At 35.2% G+C, this 24,269-nt stretch overlaps 1 pseudogene; it reads left to right on the top strand.

Annotated features, from left to right (window-relative positions):
• The first annotated feature begins 12,425 nt into the window (after positions 1-12,425).
• Positions 12,426-13,091, top strand: LOC125821663 (uncharacterized; annotated as a pseudogene).
• Positions 13,092-24,269: the final 11,178 nt, after the last annotated feature.

Genomic DNA, 24,269 nt, shown 5'->3' with positions numbered 1-24,269 from the left:
GTGTTTTCAACATTGGGCCCGACTACATATTCTTAAACCTTAGGAATGAGGCTGTTTGTAGTTCGACTTAATCGGTTGAAAAGGAAAACTATTATGCAAGATAACCTTCGGTTCTAGAGGAGTGACAAATGAATCGAGTTTTAAAAAAGAGGCTTGCAACTTCTTAGCCAAGAATGTGGTGCACTTCACACCTGACATCACGTATCAGGACACTACTTCGGTTCAAGTGCCAACGATCGCGTGTAGTGATATAACCCAACCAAGGGTTGGGATCGTTCCCACAGGGAGTGGTTTCGAGAATTAATAGAAAAATAAAATTTAGTTCTAATCAGTTATAGCTATAAACATTATCGAATACAAACATACTAAATCTAAGGGGTGACGCAAGCGTCAATTATCAATGGGGGGTTTGTATTAGCTAATCAACAAAAACGATAAAAATATAAGGAAACGAGATATAGAGATGGGAATCTTGGGATGTGATAGGAATATAGATTAAACTAGACTATCGAGTACATGCTTTTGATAGTAAATTGTTGGGTATTTGTGACTAGGCTAGACTTTAGTGGGGGTAAGCTTTCTCTCGAACAACTTACCCCGAATCAAATCGATTTCTCTCGAACACCGACTTGCTGCATTAAGCACAACATCCGCCTTAGCCCATTCACTCCCTCGAGCTAAATGTGTGGGAGAAGGTCTTAGATTCACTCTCTCGAGCTGAACCCATTCGACCCAATACCACCGACCATCAATTTAGTAGTCTTAGTTTTACGACCTCTCTCTCGAGCAAGCCAAAAACACTAAGAAGAAATCGTATTTGCAACTACAATTCCATTAAGTTCATACATAACTACTGAAGGAAATCACATTTAAACAACAAATAAACCATCAACAAGCAAGACTTAACAGTTAATTTAACTCATATTCACAAAATAAAGAATTATACCAATATCAGTTTCCATCAAGTGGGTATGAAGAATTAAGTCTTAAAACATCAAGAGTGAAGAATCTTTGAGCCCCACGTCCAATTTCTTGGAGTTGAAACCCTTTGAATCTTCAAGGTCTTAGAACAAAGTCTCCAAAACCCTCTAAAACTTAAACTCTCTCAAAAACTGTAAAAAGTTCATATAATAGAAGTGATACTAACCTAGAAATTTAAACAAGTATTTATAGTGTATGAAAATTTATGTTGTGGAGGACCATTCAGTGCAGTTATTCGGGATCACCGACACACTCGGCGATCCTCCATTTGCTCTAGTTCATCGTTTTCTTGCTTTTGCCTTGAGCATTCTCGCGTTTTGAGGCATTGGAAGATAGAGTGTTGCTTCGCGGAACTGCTCGGTGACGCGCCGACTGCTCTTTTTCATCGCAGACTTGACCTTCTCCTTCAGGTCTCAGCACACTGGAACATTCGACGGGATTGAGGACCTTTCGGCGACTCGCCTAATGGATTAGGCGATCCTCAGGACAGTACTTCTGTTCAAGTGCCAACAATCGTGTGTAGTGAAATAACACAACCAAGGGTTGGGATCGTTCCCACAGGGAGTGGTTTCGAGAATTAATAGAAAAATAAAATTTAGTTCTAATCAGTCATAGCTATAAATATTATCAAATACAAACATACTAAATCTAAGGGGTGATGCAAGCGTCAATTATCAATGGGGGATTTGTATTAGCTAATCAACAAAATTGACAAAAATATAAGGAAACAAGATATGGAGACGGGATTTTTGGGATGTGATAGGAATACCGATTAAACTAGACTATCGAGTACATGCTTTTGATAGTAAATTGTTGGGTATTTATGACTAAGCTAGACTTTAGTGGGGGTAAGCTTTCTCTCGAACAACTTACCCCGAATCAAATCGATTTCTCTCAAACACTGCCGCATTAAGCACAACCTCCACCTTAGCCCATTCACTCTCTCGAGCTAAATGTGTGGGAGAAGGACTAGGATTCACTCTCTCGAGTTGAACCCATGTCGACCCAATACCATCTGCCAGCAATTTAGTAGTCTTAGTTTTACTACCTCTCTCTCGAGCAAGCCAAAAACACTAAGATGAAATTGTATTTGCAACTACAATTTAATTAAGTTCATACATAACTATTGAACGAAATCACATTTAAACAACAAATAAACCATCAACAAGCAAGACCCAACAGTTAATTTAACCCATATTCATAAAATCACACCCCAAGAATTAGGGTTTTAGCTAGACATGTAAAAGATATAAAAATTTATACCAATATCAATTTCCATCAACTAGGTATGAATAATTAAGTCTTAAAACACGTCAAGAGTGAAGAATCTTCGAGACCCACGTCCAATTTCTTAGAGTTGAAACCCTTTGAATCTTCAAGGTCTTACAACAAAGTCTCCAAAACTTAAACTCTCTCAAAAACTGTAAAAAGTTCGAATAATAGAAGTGATACTAAGCTAGAAATTTAAACAAGTATTTATAGTGTTTGAAAATTTATGCTGCACAGGACCATTCAGCGCAGTTAGTCGGGATCGCCGACACCCTCGGCGAGCCTCCCTATGGTCTGGTTCAAGGCCTTCCTTCTTTTGCCTTGAGCATTCTCATGTTTTGAGGCATTGGGCGATAGAGTGCTGCTTCGCGGAACTGCTCGGCGACTCATCGACTGCTCTTTTTCATCGCAAACATGACCTTCTCTTTTAGGGCTTATTACACTGGAACATTTGGTGGGATTGAGGACCTTTCGGCGACTCGCCTAATGGATTAGGCGATCCTCAAGGCGTTCTTTCTCCGTTCTTTCAGCCTCTTTGTTCCTTTTTTCTTGATAGCTTCTATGCTTTGTCTCTCAATCCAAATACCTGAAACTTAAGGGTTTACATCAGTTATTGAGACAAAATATGCATTTGAGGACACTAATTCTATCAAAATATAGCCCTAAATGAGTCCAAATTGTGGACTCATCAACACCCATAATTAAGAATTCACACAAATATAATTTTCAAAGCTCTTGGTGCACTGTCACTTAGAATAGAAAGTTGCTTCCGGTAAAAGTCTGAAAATTTCACCAGATGCGAAATTAAAATTGGCAAACTCCAAGGAAAATCCACATGCCTTCTATAGGGGTGTGGTTTAATTGTGGTGGAAGTCGCTTCTCAGATCGCATACTAAGAGTTTGATACTCCTCTTCTGACTATGTCCCAATTCGCTGCTAAGAAAAAGTTCCACGTTGTGCTGCATCCATTTTGATGTCGTCCGCACCTGTGGTTTGATTTGAGAATTCATCTTCTTGGATGCTCTCGGCAAAGACTGAAATAAACTTGTTAGTAGAAATTGTAATTTTTTTCTAAAGCTAGGCAAGTCCCATTTATTGATTAAGAAAATGAGCAAACATAAATGGCTTGGGTCCAAATTTGACCCAAGCCCAAAACAAAAGTCATCAGCAACTAGCTGATACACCCAGTCAAAACAGAAATGAAAAGACTTGTCGAAAGTAATCAGTGCTCCTATCAACTCGCTGAAGGTCGTCAATAAAGTCGCCTGAAGCCCTTGTCTCTTCAAATCAACATGGCAGAACCGCGTTAAGCTTGAGTGGTATCCATTTGGGTGTTCAAAAGTCTCACGAGCACCTTGAATCCGACTCGGTGAAGACTTCTTCAGTTCAACATTGTTGCCATCGTCATCTACCAAAGTAAGGTCCTACTCCCCTTGTAACTCACCTGAATCGATCTTGATTGAAAAAATAACCCATTTCATCCTAAACTCGTGCAGATTGAGCTCAAGAGAACTGTTACCACTGCATCTTAGCTAAGGATTTATAAGTATTTTCCAATCTCGATCTATATAAATATGAGTGAAAGCATATTAAACTCTACAGAGAGTGATTGCTTTTATTTTTCAGTCGTGTTGGCCTTCTTCTGTCTTTAATGTGATCCATGATTGCTATTTTGGCATTTTTTTATTCTGAGATGCGGTTGTCCCTGCTTGCCTGCTTGATAAATTGATCTCGCTTGTAATGGCATCTCTTCATTTGTAAGAAATTGCATTTTTGTACCTGTAAAATCATAAACAAATTTAGCTAAACAATCAGCCAAGTTGTTGCCTTCTCGGAGAGTGTGTACTACCACCACCTCCCTTTCCTTTAGGAACTCTTGAATGCATCTTAAATATAGTAGTGACATGTTTTACGGTAATCAGCACATGTTCTTTTTTTGTAAATATTTTGATGTCAGCCTCCGTCAATTTTGATGTCGTAAATGATAAATTCATATGACTTTTCGATAATGCAATGTATTGTTGATGACAATGCTTCATTGATAGGATGATGATGATGAAGATCCGTCAATAGGATGATGTTGATCCATTGGTAGGATGATGTTTATCCATTGGTAGGATATGAATGTATGTCCTTCGGTAGGATGAATGAAAATGATCCATCGGTAGGATATATGAGAATCCATCAATCGGATTTATGTAAACACTACCACTTTTGGTAATGTAATATGAATATCCTTCAACGCCAGCCCCATCTGACTTCAACGTGGAATAAATAGGTTGCACATCTTTCACCTACGAATAAATGCGACTTAAAAATATCTTTCAACGCCAGCCTCCTCTGACTTCAACGTGGAATAGATAGGTGTACATCCTTCACCTCTGACTTAATAATATCTTTCAACGCAAGTTTCCTCCCACTTCAATACAGAATAGATAGGGTGTACATCCTTCACCTCCAAATAGAAGTGACTTAACAATATCTTTCGATGCCAGTCTTCTCTGACATGAACGCGGAATAGATAGGGTGTACATCATTCACCTCCGAATATATGTGACTTAATAATATCTTTCATCACAAGTCTCTTCCGACTTGAACGCGGAATAGATAGGGTGCACATCCTTCACCTTCGAATAGATGCGACTTAATAATATCTTTCGACGCAAGTCTCCTCCGACTTGAATGCGGAATAGATAGGATGTACATCATTCACCTCTGAATAAATGCAACTTAAAAATATCTTTCGACCCAAATTTCCTCTAACTTGAACGCGGAATATATAGGGTGCACATCCTTCACCTCCAAATAGATGCGACTTAAAAATGTCTTTCGACGCAAGTTTCCTCCGACATGAACACATAATAGATTGGGTGTACATCCTTCACCTCTGAATAGATGCAACTTAATAATATCTTTCGACACAGTCTCCTCCTACTCAAACGTGGAACAGATAGGGTGCACATCTTTCACCTCTGAATAGATGGGACTTAATAATATCTTTCGACGCAATCTCCCCCGGCTTGAACGTGGAATAGATAGGGTGCACATCCTTCATCTCTGAATAGATGCGACTTAACAATATCTTTCGACGCAGTTTCCTCCGACTTGAACGCGGAATAGATAGGGTGCACAACCTTCACCTCCGAATAGATACAACTTAACAATATCTTTCGACGCAGTCTCCTCTGACTTAAACGCGGAATAGATAGAGTGCACATCCTTCACCTCCGAATAGATGTGACTTAAATGAAATGGCCTTCTCGGCGAATGAAAATGTAATGGTCCTCTTAGGAGATGAAAAAATTTAAATGATGAATGACTCAATGATTGTCTAATGTAACGATGTGGATGACTTGATGATTGTCCACTGTAATGAGGTGGATGGCTCGATGATTGTCTTGAAAGTGTAATCCTCTCAATGTTTTCACATGTTCCTATACTTGAAAAGGAATGATTAGTAGATACAATGTCTCCTTAGCTAGCGACTTAGTTAATAAACCTTGAGAAAAGATTCTTTAAAAGAGAATATGTACAAAATGTCAGATCACTTTGACAAATGTGAGAAACCATCCTTTTACTCTTGACTATTTTGTGTTTATTGTGACTCATGTCTTACTAGGGGATTGTACGAGGCGCCGGTGGCTCGCATCCTGAATTTATTTTGTTACATTATGATAATGTTGGAGATTTTGAAGTCGACTTTGAACTTCAAACGATGTTGGAGATCATTTGAAGTTGACTATCGAACTTCTCACAGTACTTGTTGGAATTTTTGAGGCCTTCCTCAAAAATTCTTTCCAGTTAGAACTCTTGGCAAATCTCAAAATGATCTCTAATCTTGACTTGCCAGAGATAGCATCTTTATTGTGAATTTTTGAGATATTCTCAAAAATTCTGTCCCAGTTTTGTTACAAGGAGAAAGAAAATCACTTTGGGTATGACCGAGCCTTCATGGTGCCTACATATCTTGTTGAGCCAGGAATCAGGTCAAAATGTAGTTCAAATCCTATAGATGATGAATACTGCAAAGAATCTTAAACAATATCATCAATAGAAAATAATGTACAATAAGAACATGATGAAATAGGAAAATGATATTCCCTAAGATATTCAAAGCCTAAAGACAAAATATATGTCACATTTTTGGAATGGACAACCCAATGAGGTAAAATAGGCGTCTCACATTGACGAGATTAGCCTATTGTCACTTTTTATAATGAACAAACCAATTTTATATGAGAATGCAAAATATTTTTTATTTTTTTTAAAAAAGGACTCTATAAAAGATGCTCTGCAAGATATTAAAAGGTGGGTGGTTGTCCGACTCTTTTTTTTGGAAGAATAAAGAATATGAAAAGATAGTCAAATCTAGACTACAATTGGTACCAACATTTAAGGTTGCAGGTAAATCTCTCCCCCTTTTTTTTAACTAAGATTGAATTCAAGGTAATTCCTACAGCTTCAAGTGGTACCTCAAACATACTTAAGGATTAACAAGATTTGTTCATCTTGCTTCGAACAAAGGTTTTGAATTGTACCAATCCTCAAGTTTCAAGTGCCCTCACAAAAAGGAAAAGTCCTATTTCACACATACCAAATCTTTGATTATAGGACATTTTTCAAAGTGCACTAACACTCACAAGGATGTTCAATGCATGCAACTGTGATATCATATGCTTGGCTCTAATGTAAATCTCCACTAATGTGAGAACATTTGGAATGAGATCATGTAGGACTCGTCATTGTCTCGTAATGTAGGCTTAGGGACGGGTAAGATATTTATTTGGAATAAGAGTGACTTAATTTCTCCTTGAGCATCACGGTGAGTTTTTGCGTCTAACGATTGATACGTCTTTGGCATCTGATCCTCTTTATCCCTCTTTTTATTATGACTTCTTTCGAATCCTTATTTGTTGGAGTTTTCCCTTTTCTTCACCCCTCTCTTTTGTTTCGACTTCTTTTGAGTCCTTATTTCTTGGAGCTTTTTTTTTATTTCCTTTCTTTTGAAGTTTTCTCCTCTTTTGTTGGAGTTTTTTCCTTCTCGTTCATTGACCTTGTAGGGGTATTTTTTCTTTCTTTATTTCTTTCAACTTTTTTTCTTTCTTTCTTTCTTTTTCTTTCTCTAGAAGTCATTTCTTCTTCCTTGACTTTGAGAGACTCAATACCTTTTGCCTTTGGCAACTTCAAACTTGGATCTTCTCTTATAATTTGCACATCTTTGGTGCGCTCAAGAAGGTTGGGCCAAGAGAGGGATAATGCATATAAGCACTCAGAAGGGTAATGACTAAGATTTAGTTGTCCAAATAACAGGCTTCAGGCTTAAAGTGGGGAGAACTAGGGATTAATGTCATTTGGTAGGCTTTGAAAGACACAATGGAGTCAAAAAAAGGCCTATAATTCTTTCTCAAACCAAACATTACTCAGGATTTCACCTCGAAAAACATTCAGGCCAAGTGTTAAATCAACAGTGCGATGCAATTGAATTTTGATCTAAAAGCTCACACACACCGTGCACATGAAACCATGAGGCTGGTTTTATTCTTATCTTGAATGTCTGCAAGAGAATTTTCAAGCATCACAAAAGTACAATTGAGAGGTATCAAAAGAGTCTATGATTTACCACAAAATCAGTCTTCTCCATCATATCAAATATTTTTACATGCTCCTAATTGCATTGGTCTGAACTGAGCTTAAGACATGAATCTTACTTTATGTATACAGTGTTGTTGATTTATTTTAAAGAATGAATACCGAATCCAAGAAGGCATGTCTACGTATCTCACTAAGATGAGAATCAGGTGTGCGTAGTTCATGCATATATGACTTTGAAAATATGCATACAACATTTCTTTTGAATTTTCTTTTAAACTTGAAAGAAAAAAATACCGAACCCAAGAAGGGCTACCTACGTATCTCACGAAGATGAGAATCAGGTACGCGTAGTTCGTTTAGATATGGTATAAAACAATTTCAAGATTTAGACAAACAAGGAGCGATTTCTTGAATCCTCTTAACTGTCGATATTTGTACTGTCTGTTGAATGTGGCCCTCCAATTTTTATAGTAACCAATTGTTGTTGTACTCTTTTTTGAATCTTTCTTTGAACTGTGTGTTCTCTCAATTATTCACAAGAACTATGTATTGTTATCACCATCCCCGACTGTTGTCGAGGACGGTTTCCCTACAAAAATATTAGAAATGTGTGAAAGCAGGGCCATCATGCAAAATAACAATAAATAAATGAGTGTGACTTCACAGTCAAAGACTCATCTGATTTATCCTTTTGACTTGATATTAATGTCTTATGAAATACGAAGACTCGAATTTCACGAGCGCTCTTGTCCATTGCAACTTCTGATGAACAATGACTTTCAAATTCTGACATAAATCAACCTCTCGCTCATAAAAGAAGAAAAACTCAAAAAGTAAGAGTGTTAGTTCGTGTTTATACTAGATAATGCAAAATATCACACAGAGAATTAATTAAAACACATAAGCACTGCTCTGATTGAAGACAAACTCAATTATGTCAAATAACATACATGTAGTTGTTGCGCGTCCTACACAAACACGTGACCCTTTTGTGCCAAGGGTAAACTTAGTGATTTGAAGAATGTATTACGCCATTTAACATTCATTTCCCCAAAAGCCCAAATTTATACAAACTTTTTGAATAAACTAAATGGGGATATATAATAGGGAAAATGGGATATAAATAATCAGTCCCCTGCAGGGTACAATCCTAAACTAAGCTTTCGTGAAAAGTCATTCTTCTTGAACTTCTTGTCATCTCCAGACTCCCTACCCTGAGAGACAATAGTTTGCCAAATGATGCATACATCCTTCAAATTTAACAAATAAGTATGAACGTCCATTTAGGCCGTGGGCCATTTTGGACTCAAGATGGTCTCTCTAATGTGCCCAACACGCCTTGGTTGTTGGGTCATCTTAGTTCAAATGCGCTAAATTGAGGGATTTGGTCTCACTCTACGCTAGTTGACTAAGAGTGACTTTTGAATTATCGGGAACTCAAGCAGACAACTTAAGTTGGAACTATGACAACAATTTGACGCATGACGAACCAATAAATTGACAGCCATTTCGAAAAGGGTTAAGTACAAAAAAGACCAGTTGCGGTATTGCAAACTCATTTTTTAATGTACTACATTTAATTTCGTGGTGACGAAAAATGCCATGAATGTAAAATGACAGTTAATATCACAATTTAAGCAAGTAAGACATAGATAGGGCAAACAAATAAGCAATTATTAACAAATACTCAAAAAGAGTCAAGTTATTATGGTTAGAACCTAATTAAATCCCCACAGAGTAGTCATTTTTGTTATGTCGTAATTTTACTATCTTTCACTTTTTGAAATGTTCTAAGTATAAAATAATTTGAGAAAAATACTTAGAAAGAGTCGCCACTTAATTTTTTTAAAGAAATTAAGAAAGCTTAATTTAAAAGACTTTAATAGATTAAATTTTTATTAGAGAAAATAGGTAAGAGGTTCTTATTTACACTTCAAGAAGGTTTATAAAGCATTTAAAGTGTTTGCTAACACACAGTTATCCTACAACTTGACTAAAATATTTTTTGACGAACTCTTTGTGAATAGTGATTTAATACAAAAATAATTTACAATAATTGATTAACTTTGAGAAAATAATTAAACAAAGGACACATTTTTTCTGATTTTTTTAGAGAAAGGGACCTAAAATGAAAATATTTGAATTAGATTACAATTTTAACAAAACTGGATTAATTAGAATTATTTGAATCATTTTAAAAATAATAATTAAAACTGATTTGGTCGATAAAACAAGAAATCATTTTGAAAGTTTTGATTAATTTTTTTTTGAATAAGTAAATAAAGGACACACTAGTTGAAAAAGTGAAATTCGTTAAAACTAAAACAACATAAAGAAATAGTTTATCTTTTGGGAAATTTCGACTAAGTTAATTAAAATATTTCAAATTGGAGTAAAAAAATAAAATTAGTTAAAACATAATCAAAACAAAAAGAAGAGCATAAGAGATAATGAAATTGGGCCCCTTCTTGGGCCAACTTCACTGCAATTTTGGGCTTTAACCCAATGTCCATTTTTGTATACATTAGCTGTATATAAGTGTATATCAGCATGTATATCAGGTCTTTTCATGTATTTCTTACTTTCGAACACCTGTATTTCGCCTCCGCCCTGTAGTTCACATTTTTACATGTATAGTGAGTATTTCTCGCTATTTATATCAGTGTATACATCAGGTATGCAGAAAATATACAGCCCATTTTTGGGCTTTCCGAGGCCTAAAATCAGTCCTTAACCACTGTCCACCGGTTCCCTTGGCTCGAACTACGAAGAGGCTGACCCGAAGAAACTCAACTCCTCGATGAGATGCAAGAGAAGAGTCCAAAATAGACTCAGATGGTATCACATACGACAAAAATAAAACGATTAGCAACCATTCAAAGTGTCATTAAGAATCCCACTTTAAATAAATGCTAAATTTCCATAAGAACAAGAGAAGGAAAACTCTATGGTAATTAAATAGTTCTTTCCAGTAGTTCATTATTACCCGGATAATGAGATGAAAATAAAGCGAATGATTATTCTACATAATTACGATAGTAGAAACAAGACAAGGCTTAATCATTTACTTAACACAAAATTTAACTAATTAAATGTGACAAACCAGTAGCTATTTAAAATTGTGACCAACATAGTCAATAATTAAATTAACATGGTAAATAGAAACACTATGCTGAAGAAGAAAGAAAGAAAGCTCATAAATGCAACTCCTAATTTTAATGGAAAACAAGAATTCAAACTCTTTACAACTTAGGGTGTGTTTGGTATGAAGGAAAATGTTTTCCATGGAAAATGTTTTCCTAGAAAATGTTTTCCTGGAAAACAAGTTGATTTTTGACTTATTTTCTCATGTTTGGTTGGTGAGTAGAAAATATTTTTAGTGTTTGATTTATCAATGAAAAATATTTTTGAGAAATATCTTTTATTTTTACTAGAGTAGAAAATAACTTTTGAAATTGAAAATATTTTTTAAAAACAAACTTAAATTTTTTTTGGGGGGTGGGGGGTGGGTGAGGGAGGGTCGAGGGTAGGGGTGAAAAATTGAAATTTTGGGTAGCGGGGGTCGAGGGTTGGGGTGAAAAAATAAATTTTTGAAGTTGAAAATATTTTTAAAAAACAAACTCAATTTATTTATTTGGGGGAGGGGGGGGGGGGGGGAGGGCTGGCCGGGGAGGGGGTGGGTGATTGAGGATCGGGATGAAAAAATAAAAATTTGAAATTGAAAATATTTTTTAAAACAAACTTAATTTTTTTATCTTTTTGAAGGATGTTGGGGGCTAATAGGGGGGTTGATAGGGGGCTAATGGGGGGAGGGGGCGAGGATAGTGGGTAGGAGGGTAAAAAAATAAAAAATTGAAATTAGAAATATCTTTTAAAAACAATTTTTAATATTTTTTTTGGAGGGGGTGGGGTAAAAAAATTGAATTTAAAAACAAGCTTTCAATTATTTTATTTTATTTGGGGGAGGGGTGGGTGGGTTGGGGGCTGGTTTGAGGGTAGGGACAAAATAAATTGATTTTTTCAACAAAAAAGTAATTGTAATTTGAAGTTGGAAGAGAGTTTTGGAAAATATTTTCCTTAAGTTTTGAAGGGAAGTCATTTTAAATTTAAGGAAAATGAGTTGATTTGGAAAACATTTTCCAAAACATTTAACCCAACCAAATATGAGAAAATTGGAAACCTTCATACCGAACACACCCTTAAAGTATCAACAATTAGTTAACTGAAGAGTTATGAAAAGAAAACAGTAAGCAATAGATAAAGTAATATACTATCATATTTTAGCAGACATATTATACAAAAACTCTTAGGAATCGCGTTGAATGAAGCAGTTGGCACTACTTCGGTCATAACTCCAATTAGTTTCCTATTTGAATAATGTTAAGTTTTCCAAAATAAATTATAATTCTAATTAATAAGGTTAACTTTTTCAAATTTATTCTTACAACAACAATTAGTTTTCTACACAAATTAGGAAATATACTCTCTCTCTCTATACATTTTCTTTGCTTTAAAATATTTCTCTATCTTCTTTGTTTTTGTATCTTTTAAGTTAGAATTCACATAATTTTCAACTTATGGGGATGAAGTATACGGATGAAGATCTGCTAAGGTGTTTAACGAAATTCATTCGTGACAGGCCTATCGAATACCATGATATTCTGTATATAGACTTATACGGAAGCAAAGAGCCAATTGAATTATTTCAAAATTCAGGTAATGATCATGTAAACTATTTCTTTACTCTATTGAAGAGAAAAACGATCAAGGGTAAAAACTTCAACAGATCAATTGTTGGAGGTCGCAAATGGAAAGCACGAGACAATAGTAAAGAAATTTTGAACAAGGAAAGATCACGAATTGGGTACAAGAAAACTTTTCGTCTTGATGAAGAAAGTAGCAGTGAAGATAAAGAAAGTGTATACTAGATTGTGAAAGAATACTGTCTTGATAAAACTACAATGGATATATTAAGAGAACGCGACGAAATCAGACATGAAGACTCTGTTGTGCGTTTCATTATAAAGAAAGTTAGTTAATGTAAAAATCATCAAGATATTCCTATAACAACCGAGAATGTAGTTCCTGTCTCAAATTCATCGAGAGATCATGATGGATGGTTATATGGTGCAAAAAATTGGCAGCTACCATCATTGGATGAACCGTTTAAAGCCTTGACTGATGAAGAATTGGATTACTTTGATACGCCGGATCCTGAATATCCACACGCATACAGTGCTAATAAGTAGTACATTTATTTTAGTTACTTTAATTTGTAGAATTATATTATAAAATATTTCTATTGTTATTTAATGGATTACATCTATTTTTTAACTAAATATTTTTTTGATTTCGATATTCACATTGGAGCCCGATTAAATCTGAATTCGCATCAAAAAGTAAAATGATCCTTCCGTATCCAAGGAGACTCGAATCTGAAATCTTTTGGTATACTGATTGATACCAATTTAGTTTTCTATTTTATTTTCCTTATTTGCAGTATATATGTGCACAAAAAAAATGCTGGCTCGGTTTGTTTTTTTCATTTTTTATACGACCAATTATCTTTTTTTTTTATGCCTTTTTTGTTTAATTAAATTCATTGTTCAAGTCAAATCTTCGAAAATTGGTAAACGTCCACCCCAAAATTCCAATTTCCAAGTGCATTTACATTAATTATTTCTCCATCTCAAAATATTTGTCAACACTTTGTCAAGTTTCATTTTTCGAATATTAAACTACATGAACTTTAACTAGTATTCTAAGATACAATTTTAAAAAAATAAATCATATTGACATGAGAAAAATTACAATCCTAGTTCTTTTATATAGTTTTGAATATAATTTTAATTTAAAGTTATTTAACTCCAAAAATTAATCAAATTAGATTTTAAAAAAGGGGAAATGCATAAGTACCCCCCAGCCTATATCCGAAATCCCAGAGACACACCTAACCTTTACTAAGGTCTTATTACCCCTCCAAACTTATTTTATATGTAATATTCTACCCCTTTTTGGCCTACGTGGCACTATCTTGTGGGCCCAGCGCATGTTGACATTTTTTTCAAGGATAGTGCCACGTAGGCCAAAAAGGGGTAGAATATTATAGATAAATTAAGTTCGGGGGGGGGGGGGGGGGTAATAGGACCTTAGTAAAGGTTAGGTGTGTCTCTGGGATTTCGGGAATAGGCTGGGGGGGTACTTATGCATTTTCCCTTTAAAAAATAAAATATGGAAAATATTTTGGGACGGGAGATGTTTTCTAAGACTGTTGTAGTAACTCGCCCCAACAATTTCCCAACAATTCTTTGTCCGTTTTTCATCCTAAAAGGAAATTCCTAGCAATATTTCCATATTTTTCCGGTCGAAAATAAATCTATATAATAATTTTAACAAGTGTAATTGGATTAAGAATGCGCTGAAATTGTAAGGATCCAAATATCTTAATCCAACAAAAAAAAATTAACTTGGGGTTTCCCAATAATTGTAAATAAGAGGTAGAAATACTAAGTAGTATTTTCTTAGAAAAAAAGATGATGCATTTGATGCTTTTATTGTTTATAATACTGAGGTTGAAAATCAGCTTATTAGAAAAATTAAGAGAATTCGATCTGACAGAGAATCATAATCGTGACTAGAATGCTTTTTTGTGAAAAAGTCTATTGCATTTGATGAATTTTACTAGGCATGATATTACCTATGTTGTGTGTAGATTGAGTAGCTATACTCATAATCCAAATAATGATCATTGGTTTGCATTGAATAGACTGATGAAATATTTGAGAGGAACCATGAGTTATGGTATCATGTATGTTTTACTCGAAAAAGAATATAAAGGAAAAAATGATTGAGTTTTGAAAAATCGATTAAACTTATGGTTTAAGAGAAATCGAATTTTCAAAAGAATAGAGTCATCACTTAATTTTTAGTTAAAATCAAGAAAAAACAAACTTAGAATTTTCAAAAGATTTAAACAAATAAAATCAATTGAAAATAAATGGGTTCGAGTTCAAATGTACATTCCGAGAAGGTGTTAGGCCCTCGGAATGCCCGCTAACTTGCGGTTGACCGACGATTTGACTAAAAATGACTTTTAACTAATTTTGAGAAAATATTAACTAAAAAAGAAATTCACTTTTTATTTATTTGGAAATAAAATAAACTAAAAGGTTTTAAGAATATAACTCATATATTAACGAGATAACTAACGAAATAATTCATAAATAAAACTAGTAATAAATAAAATATATATATTTCAATTTGAACAAAAATGACTTTCTTTTGGGGAATTTAATTAAATAAAACCAATACAAATAAAAAAGGTTAGCCAAATACAAATAATCAAATAAGTTAAAAAAGATTATTTTAACATTTGAAAACTCTTGGATTTAAAATAAAATAAAGGGGTCATTTGTTTAAAACAACTTTCCTTAAACTGAAATTTATCGCTAAAAGTTTGGAAAAAAAAAAGTTTGAAATATTTTAAAACTTTAAACCAAAGTTGGCTCCCTTGTTTTATTTTTTTAAAGTATTTTTTAGAAATAAAGTTAAGATTACATATAAGTTTATTTTTTTTAAAAAAAATAAAAATAAAAATCATTAGTAACTAAAACTAAATAAAGGTACCCAATCCAAAATACCTATCATATGTGAGCTATTAAAAAAACAAGAACATATTCAAGTCACATAAACAAGTTAAAACAAATAAATGCTAAATAATAATAATAATAATAATAATATAAGAAGCTCTATAGACGCTGCCAAATGAGTTTTGCTTGCTTTCATTGCTATTCGGGTAGTCTAAGATATAATGAAGACTCCATATGCGAGTATGCCGGTAACGAGTCCATGAGACTCTATTTTTGCTAGAGTCTTGAATTGGGACTCCAATTTTGCTCCAAAGTTCATGCAAGTAAAAGAGAGGGTAAACAGATTAGTAAGATAATCAACTTTACTCGATATCGAACAAGAATAGATATAACTAAGTTCAATTTTTTTAGTGCGAGCGAGCATGAATTAAATAGTACTCCTTCAAAATTTACACACATCCAAATGTATAACAGAATGACAAAGATATTAAAAATATTTTTTAAATGGGTTACATTTATTAAAGAAAATATATTATCCGCAATTTACTTTTTCAAACTAAAGCAAATTAAGGTAATGTCTTTTCCAGATTTTTATACACACCATACTACTATTATTTAACACTAAAATAAATAAATAAATAAAAAAATTCATGATTTAACTAGCAAACAACAAAGAACTTAAAATACTACTTACGTATAAAAATAAAACTATACAAGGGTGCCTATATACTGCCTACTTTTCTAATTAAAACCTTACAAGGATACCCTTTCATGACTTTTAATAAGAGAACATTTTAATTGCTGGCCATTCTGCCTACTTTTTAACTAAAATAGAAACGACATTGTAACAAAACATTTTTTAACGAACCATTTTAAAATAAAAAGTTGATGCACATTAAAAAAAATTAAAAAATAGTAATTTAGATACGACAAACAAAATGGCTTCCAGTTAATATAATCATGCTGTCTAACACGCCATGGAAACAAAGTTTCCAAGCTATACTAATCTCGAAAGTAATTTAGATACATTTCAGCTTCAACAGTTACCGTAAACAAACTAAGAAAAATTACTAGACATGAATACTTAAAACAAGCCTGATATTTCATAACAAAGATGACAAAATATAGGAAAATAAAAGAGGCGAATGTCACCTGTTGCGGGCAGTGAACGGAGACGGGACGAGCTAGGAGACAACACTGATTTCCACACCGATTTTATACTCGGACAGCCGGCTCAGCAGCTCGAGTCAACTCCCAAAGAGGACACCTTTCTGGACTTAGAAATAGAAAAATCGTATTTCCAATTTCTTAAAGTAAAAATCGATTGTTCAACAAAAAGTTTCAACTTTTCTCTAACCCCCCAAAGCCTATTTTCTTGAATGTCTATATGTGAATAGGTGTATCTAATGTTCACTGTAATTTTCTCAAACTCTAACTAATTCTTCCAAAACAAAATTTTTCCCCTCCAATGTAAGTTGCCTCTAACTTAAAAATTCCCTCCCCCCCCCTTTAATATGAAGAAGAAGAGGTGTTTTGTAAAAGGGGATTTAGGTCGAAATTTAGGGGGAGAGGCGGGTGAATTTTCCGAAAAGCTTGGGGTAGAATCGGAATTCTCCTCCACCCCAAATTCAAAATTCTTGCTTCCAAAGTCGATACCAAGCTGTTGTTGGTAGATATTTCACCCAAATCCCACAAAATATGGAGGAGGGCAGCAGCGCGGATGGCTCAGATTGATCCAAACGTCCTTGTGCTCGACGTGGCGTCATCCCGTGCGAGCAAAGGACAACAAACGCTGCTGCCAGGACGAAAGCACAGGTGCTTTTCGCTGCTGGAACAGTGCTTTTTGTTGTTGTTGTTGTCCGTGTATTTGTGAGTTGCTGTCGTGTATTGATGTTTGATAACGTTGGAGCTGAAATGTGAAGATTCTGGGTTCTTTTTAGGAATGGGCAATGGGCCGGGTTATGAAGTTAATTGGTTGGGTATGGAAATTTGGAATGGGCTGCGTTGAATTGAAAAAGGGAACAAGAGTTGGGAGAAATGGGCTACCGAAAGAAATGAATGAGGATTGGGCCAATGGTTTGCAATTTGGCCAATTAAATTTTATTACTTTGCCAAATTGAATTACTTAGCAAATTTGGCTACAATTCAAATAGGGTGAATTAATTTACTAGCTTCTCAATTTTAACGAAATAAAATAATTAATTTGATTATAAATTAATTATTAAAAAAAATAATTTAAAAACAAACTATTATATAACTAAACTAATAAACCCAATATTTAATTAAAACTAAAATCCTTTTTAATACGATTTTCGAATATTTGTAAAATGTACTAATTATATATAAAATTATAGAAGAAAACATATTTATTATTTAAAAATTATAAAAAGCAACTAAAATTACTTTAAAATAACTTGGAAAATATTTTGAATTTTATAAAGCTAATTATTTCAAATCGTTCGAAATTAAAGAAGCTCGAAAGTTAATTTATATGTGAAGGTCCCGAATTGGGTGTCAACAACTGTCCCTCGTTTGACTTGGATTGATGAAAGAAATTCGAGGCAAATGAAATTGACGAATTCAATTTTGATCAACCACATTTCCATCTCTCAGAAAAGGGACTTGGTACGGACTTTAGGAATTATGGTCGAACCCCGGAAATGAGTTTCCTACATATCTCAGGCTAAATGAGAATTCAGGCCACTTGTAGTTCGATACGCTTGATTTAACGCACCATTCTGAAAAAACTCAAGAATCATCCCGATATTGAATTATGAAGAGACCGAGACGCTTGGAAATAAGATTTAATAGCGAATGTTGCGGTACAACCGAGTTTTCAACATTGAGCCCGCCTACATATCCTTACACCTTAGGAATCAGGATGTTTTTAGTTCGACTCAATCAGTTGAAAAAGAAATCTATTATGCTAGATAACATTTGGTTCTAAGGAGTGACAAATAAGTCGAGTATGAAAAGGAGGCTTGCAACCTCTTAACCATGAATGTGACATACTTCACACCCATAATTAAGAACTTGCATGGACATAATTTCCAAAGCTCTTGGTGTATTGTCACTTGGATTGGAAAGTCGCTTTCGGTGGAAACCAAAATTTCCTGGATGCGAAACTGAAACCGATAAACCTAAGAAAAACCCACACATGCCTTCTAATAGGGGTGTGGTTTGATTGTGGTGGAAGTCGCTTATCTGCTCGCGTCCTAAGAGTTTGGCGCTCCTCTTTGGACTATGTCCCAGTTCGCTGCTAAGAAAAGGTTCCATGTTGTGCTACATCTTTTTTGATGTCGTCCGCACATGTAGTTTGTTTTTGGAGAATTCATCCTTTCGGATGCCCTCGACAAAGACTGAAATAAATTTGTCAGTAGAAACTGTAATTAAAAAAAAAGTTATAGCATCTCTTACAATGTTTTCAGTTACTGTTGTTGTGAAAATAAAGAAGTATTGAGAGCAAAAGATAATGGATACCGCTTTCGAACACAGAATGTCCATTACAACTCATTATTCGTTGCGGATTTGGAGATGTCATTGCTTGTTTTCTGCATAGCAAACTCCTGTGATCTCTACAACGAGCCAGAATCTCAATGATTATCCCATTGTAATGAGGTGGATGGCTCGATGATTATCCAACTATAACGAGGCGGATGACTCGATAATAGTCCAACTGTAACGAGGTGGATGGCTCGATAATTATCGCTCCTCAGCTTGCGGTAAGGAAAAATTCCACATTGTGCTGCATCTTTTCTAATGTCATCTGCATCGTATTCAATAAATGTTCCTTTCTATAAATGTTGTGACGTCAGCCTCCATCAATTTTGACACAGTAGATGATGACTTGATATGATATAGATGACAATGTTTCATTGATAGCATGATGATGATTCATTAGTAGGATAATGCTGCTATATAATAGGATGATGACGTCGATGCTCCATTGATAAGATAATGACTGATTATTCATCGGTTGGATGATGTTGATGCTCTATTAATAGGATGATGATGCTTCGTTGATGATCCATTGGTAGGATTATGATGATGCTTCGTTGATGATCCATTGGTAGAATTATGTTGATGCTCCATTGATAGAACGATGCTTCTTCGTTGATGATCCATTGGTAGGATTATGTTGATGCTTCATTGATAGGCGACGATTCTTCGTTGATGATCCATTAGTAGGATTATATTGATGCTCCATTGATAGGACGATGATTCTTCGTTTATGATCCATTGGCAGGATTATGTTGATGCTCCATTGATAGGATGATGATTCTTCGTTGATGATCCATTAATAGGATTATGTTGATGTCACTCTCGATGATGATGTTGATGCTCCATTGATAGAATAATGATTCTTCATTGATGATCCATTGGAGGGATTGTGTTGATCCATTGGCAAGATGATAATATTCCATTGATAAAATGACGATGATGTCCTTCTTGGTGGTGGTACTATCTCACTTGATAATACTGTAGAAATGTCCCTCATATTATCTCATTTGATAATACTATAGAAATGTCTCTCAGGGAGGGTTTCACATTACCGCATCTAATATCGACACGATTTGTGAAATTTCTTCAAATTGTCTTGATGTTGAAAAATGTAATTTGATGTCATTGTAGATGCTTGTACATGTTGAGAGTGATGCTTTCACTTGTTCATATTTGAACATTTGTACTCATTGTTATTCATGCTTTTCTGAGAATTTGAACGAGGCGTTGTTACTCATATTCTGAACTGTTTCTTTTCTTCTGAAAAACTTCAATGACTTTCCTACATCCACAGAAAAATTGTTAGTTTTTAAAACAAACTGATCTGTGTTGAGTTCTTCAGTCACTTGCTCCTTGTCTTGCTATCTTCGGTTGATCACTCTGATATCTTGCTTCTCGATAGACATAAGATGAAATTATACGAAATGTTTAACATATCAAAACCTAAAAAAAGATTTTCAAAAATCAACTTGGGAAAGGTGTCTGTCAAATGGCATGTCATGCATAACTTAAATGAACGTCTTTGTTTCAAAACTTCGGTATATCTGATAGCTTGTTCCGGAGAATTCAAATATCCTTAAAGCTTGGGAAATGTTTGACACGGTCCTCCCGGAATCTGCTATAATTGAAAGGTTTTGCCGTTGACTCTAAAATGCAAAGGTGTCAGGATTGCTGCAGTTGACTTGAACTTCAACGATGCCAGAGATCATTTGAAGTTAGCTTTAAACTTCTAATATGCTTGAAATATTCGGCATTCACCACAAACTTCTCGTAATGCTTGAAGGAATTTTTGAGGCCATCCTCAAAAATTTCTGTCCCAGTTAGATGTCTTGGGATATCTCAAACTGTTGATATATGACGTGTAGAATTTTTGAGACCTTCTCAAAAATTCTGTCCCAATTGCAATTCTCAATGCATCTTCAGTCTTGACTTGTTGTTGAGATCTTTTTTTTTTGAGAATTTTTGAGTTCCTCTAAAAAATTTTGTCCTAGTTTCTATTGTAAAGAGAAAATGAAAATCTTATGGGAGATATGACCAAGCCGATGTGGCGCCTACATATCCCGTTAAGGCAGGAATCAGGTCAAACGTAGTTCCCCTCTCGAGGATTAACAAAAGGAAAATTTGATAAGGAAATGACTGAGGCAGACACAGGCTGCCTACGTATCTCATTCTCGAGAATTCAGGTCGAACGTAGTTCATTTACAAAAGGGAAATATTGGAAATATACGAAGGGGTGACCGAAGCTGATATAGGCCGCCCACGTATCTCATTCTTGAGAATTCAGGTTAGACGTAGTTCATTACAAGAGATAATTTCTAACTACAGAACATAAGACAATTACAAACAAAAGATGCGATTACACGAAAAGAAATAAAAGAAACTCTGAATCTTCAAATATCATAAGTTTTGATAGCATCTTCGTTGATTGGAAACTTGAGATGAATGTCTATATTCTACCACGACATGTGATAAAACAAATGCATCGATTTATCTTCTAAATAAACTGTTGAGTTCTCTTTTCCTAACTTCTCTTATATGGACCCTGATTCTGGCTTCTTTGACATAGTCATCCTTTTCAAGATTTACAATTTCTGTCTCATCCAGATTCGATTTATTCAGATTCTCGAACTGTTTCAAAACTTTGACAAGGTGTTCGAATATCATGATCTCCTAGTCATGCTCTTCAAACTCATCTTCATCTACCTCATTTGTTCATTCAGCTTGTGACATGACATGATATTTACAGGTTTAAAAAATTATTTTTACAGAAATGAAAAACAAAGATCGTTAGATAGAAAAATTAAAGCAAGCAAAATGAATTTTCGCAATAGAAGAGGTTATCATTGAAAATAAGAAAATACGAACTTTGGCTATGACCATGAGCCATTTTACCTTTTTCAGAACATTACGAGGAAAATTAAAACATAATTAGGTAAAACAACACAAAATATGGGTTCCGGGCCTCTTTCGGACTACACCCGATTTTAGAAATAACATAAGATCAATCTTTGTCTATCAAGATGAATGAGGAATCAAGAGCGGAGTGGAAGTCCAATTATGAACTTGCTCCATTGACTCGACATCTCGTATGCTTGGCATCTCGATCAACTTCTTGGGTGCAACATCACCTTTTTCAAAAAGATCCCCAGTTCCTTCTCCAAGACCGTCATTATTGGCAAATATCTCTACCAGAAAGGACTGGCATAAATGAGGCACAGACCTTGATGGAACATGATTAATCCCCTTCTTGTTTTGACCCTCTCTTGACACTAAAGTAAAAGCTTGATGGGGTGTCATACTCGTAAAATTGAGTTTCTCATTTATGCTTAGAGAAGCTACAACTTTCCCAAGGTTGTCAGCACCAGCCGAAACTATCATTTTTACCATACACCTCTCATCCTCCGTCTCTATCATATTGATAGTGGCGCCTCCATAGTTTGGCAGAGGATTATTGTTGACGTTGGGTACAGTGGTCTCGACCACTTTCTGGTCGATCAAGTCCTGGATCATGTGCTCCAAATTAATACAGTCTTCAGTATCATGCCCAACACCATTGGAATGATACGCACATCTTCGATCGGCTCGGTAAAAGCTTAAGCTAGTGTCGATTGGCTTAGGCTTGACTGGATGAATAATACATATCGCATTCAATCGCTCAAACAACTTCATCCGGCTTTCAATAAGAGGAGTAAACTTTCGAGCATGTTTCCTCTCAAGACGTGGAAGAGATGGATCATAACTGCCTTGCTGAGGGGAAAACATTTGCTGATAATTTAGAGTATTCTGGCGATGAGGTGCTTGAAACTTTGGGTCAATCATGTTAATAACAAATTTCCACGATTCCACAGTGAATCACCATTGGCATTTGAAGTGACAGTTTGAAGAGTGACAATTCTTTGATCAATCAAGTCTTGAATTTTATGCTTCAAATTGATGCAATCCTCAGTGGTATGTCCAGCACCTCCTGAATGGTAAGCACAATGGAGATCGGGCCTGTAAAGTCTGGAATTGACATTGACAGTTTTTGGATCAATTGTTCGTATTAGGCTACCCACTTTCAATCTCTCAAAGAGTTGGGTTCGACTTTCAACCAAAGTAGTAAAGACTCGAGAAGGTTTATTCAAATACTCATGACAAGAAATATTGAAATTATTTCGCGACGGCAGAGGTACTTGATGATAACTTGGAGGGTTTTGGCGGCTTGGTGCTGGTGTTTGAAAATTTTGGTATTGTGAAGCTTGATAGATGTGAGGGGCATTTATGTAATTTGACAATGAGACTTGATAACTTGATTGGACATTTGGCTAATTTGGCAATGGAGCTTGGTAGTTTGGATAATTTGGTGGTGGAGCTTGGTAATCTCGTTGGACGGAGTAAGAATTTTGTGGAGCTAAAGGGTAGGCTTTAGATAGTAAAGGCTTTCGAACATTGGGACCAGCATGCCTCTTTGATTTTTGGCTTGATTCAAATGAGATAGAGGAAACATCTTCCCTCTTCCTCCTCAATGGTCCCGAGGATTCATCTTGGGGAGTCATTCAGATGATTTTTCTGGTCTGGAGACCGTCTCCAATAGCTTCACCAACTTTAACTATCTCACTGAACTTCCCTCATAAAATGAGCAACATCCTATCGTAGTACTCCGGCTCTTGAACACGCACAAAGACTTCAATAATCTCTTTCTCGGTCATGGGAGGCCTAACCCTTGCATCCTCTCTTCTCCAACGGTAGGCGTATATACTCTCGATAACTTTCTGTAGAATTCTGTTTGATTCTCTCCAAAGAGTATCGATCAGGAATAAATTCTACATTGTAGCCAAACCTTTCAATGAAGTCTTTAGCCAAAGCGTTCCAACTTGGCCACTGCTTGGTATCTTTAGAAATAAACCATTCCAATGCTTCTCCTTTTAGACTTCGACTAAAGAGTCGCATCAACAAAGCCTCATCTTTCCCAACTCCAATGAGTTGATCATAATAAGCCCTCAAATGAGTCAAAGGATTCTCAACTCCACTAAATGCTTCAAATTTTGGTACTTTAAAACCTTCTGGAAGCTCCAAATGTGGATGAATGCACAAATCTTCATAATTCAACCCTGCAATGTCTGCGGTGTATCGAAAGTCCTTCATTGCATTCATAACTTCCTCTCTAATGCTCTTACACTCCTTCTCCTTCTTCTCATAATGACCGGATTCAAAATGTAGGGTAAATGGAGGGTACAATTCAGGCGATATTGAAAGATGAAATGCAGTTTTTAAAGGTATGGGTTGAGTGGTATGTGGGTTTTGGACAATTTGAGTAGTGGTTTGATGGATCGGAGGAGAATTCTAGAAAACGTTGGT

The sequence above is a fragment of the Solanum verrucosum genome, unplaced genomic scaffold, assembly GCF_900185275.1.
Source record: "Solanum verrucosum unplaced genomic scaffold, falcon-dt-bn FXZP01000211.1, whole genome shotgun sequence".
Taxonomy (NCBI): domain Eukaryota; kingdom Viridiplantae; phylum Streptophyta; class Magnoliopsida; order Solanales; family Solanaceae; genus Solanum; species Solanum verrucosum.
The sequence above is the reverse complement of the archived record's forward strand: the minus strand, read 5'-3'. Positions and strand labels throughout refer to the sequence as shown.